At 45.9% G+C, this 1674-nt stretch overlaps 1 protein-coding gene and 1 long non-coding RNA gene across 4 annotated transcripts in view; one reads left to right on the top strand and one right to left on the bottom strand.

Annotated features, from left to right (window-relative positions):
• The window catches only part of NELL1 (neural EGFL like 1), an 890650-nt gene that overhangs the window by 324056 nt on the left and 564920 nt on the right, over positions 1–1674 (bottom strand). The window lies entirely within an intron of this gene.
• LOC115271603 overlaps positions 1–1674 on the top strand; it is a 33555-nt gene that overhangs the window by 31555 nt on the left and 326 nt on the right. The gene's annotated exons all lie outside the window — the stretch shown is intronic.

Below are 1674 nucleotides of genomic sequence, written 5' to 3' on the forward strand. Positions count from 1 at the left end.
AACTATTGTGGGAAAACATTGATGTCTGAAACCCTTCTTCCAAGACCAATCCGCCCACTGCAAAGGATACTGCCACTGGGCTCCATTAAAGGCCTCAAGGCAACCCACGGGGCCCTTATTCTCTTTGTTCTTCATTTGTAGACTGCATTTCCTGCTGTAAACTGGCTCAGGCCCACCCAGCATGCCCGTCATTTCAGATCATGACCATTCTCTACCACTCCCTTCCATGTCAGAGAAAGTGAAGCAGTGTGCTTCTGGTAAGCAACCTGACGAATGTCCGAAGGTGGTGAGGCCTGCTCAGCAGCTCTCAGACATCCGGGCATCCCTGAGCCACTGCGTTCTCCCCCACCCCCAGCGGCCATCTCAGCAGAGCTGGGTTCCTTCAGAAACAGTTGTGAAGCCTACTGCGAAAAGAAGGGATGGTGGAACTCCACTTAATGGCAAAGAAGCGGCTTACCAACCAGGCGGCAACAATTCAGCTTGTTGGTCTTTTCATCAGTGATCATCAGCGCGCCTGCCACCTTATTGCCAAGGGGTCAGCCACTAAGACAAGCTTGTCCAGACACTACTGCAAATGGCTGGTGGGCAAAAGTGAATATGCAGGCAGTTCACAAAACTTCAGCTCCCTCTGGCATGTTCATTCCCTCGTGTTACCAATTTCCAAGCTTTCTTTCCACTCACCCCGGTCCATCTATGCAAAATCCTCATTCTACAAACTGAGCAAATGTTACTGTCATGTTCAGCTTATTCAAGATACTTAATTTATGCATTTGTTTGCTGGGCACTAAATTTTTTTAAGCCAGCTATTAATTCATTCTGATGGTGCAATTTCCATAATGTAATTCCCTGGGTAGCAAGGAAATGGCTTTATTTCCCCATTGAGACATTTTTTTCCAGGTACCATTATGAGTGTTCCATTTAGTTTTGCAATTAGTCTTATACTTAACATAGGCTGACTTCACAGAGACACATTTATTACTTTTGTTGCATAATGCTATGAAGAGAAGTTTTGGGCACAGACCTACAATTTTCAGGGAACTCGGTAGTTGAACAACCAAGCATACGAAGAGGGAGTAGTTCCATACCCATTCCACGCTTTCTTGCAACTGCTCCATGTACATGGACATCTTTCTCTTTTTCCCCATGCCACCCTCCTCTGCAAACCTCTGACCTCTGTCTACTCATCCTTATTTGTCAGCTTAAAAATAACTTTTTCAAACCTTCCCAGGCCTCTCATCTCCAAACTAAGACCAAGAATTTGTTTGGACTATTCCATCCCTAATTTTAAACATGTGGCATAGTATTTTTGTCATCAGATGACCAAGTAGCAGAAGGTGAATTACAAGATGGCCATTTGTCCTATAGCAGTTTGTCCAGCAGGGCACTGTTTGACCAGTGACATCGTTAATAAGCTCCCTCTTTCTTTTTTTTTTTATGGTTTTTATTTATTTTTGAGAGACAGAGACAGTGAGAGCAGGGGAGGGTCAGAGAGAGAGGGAGGCACAGAATCCCAAGCAGGCTCCAGGCTCTGAGCTAGCCATCAGCACAGAGCCCGACGCGGGGCTCGAAACCACGAACTGCGAGATCATGACCTGAGCCGAAGCTGGACACTTAACCGACTGAGCCACCCAGGCACCCCTAAGCTCCCTCACAAATGTTACAATGTAGATGTTA

Source organism: Suricata suricatta, chromosome 11 (genome assembly GCF_006229205.1).
Source record: "Suricata suricatta isolate VVHF042 chromosome 11, meerkat_22Aug2017_6uvM2_HiC, whole genome shotgun sequence".
In the NCBI taxonomy this organism is placed as follows: Eukaryota; Metazoa; Chordata; class Mammalia; order Carnivora; family Herpestidae; genus Suricata; species Suricata suricatta.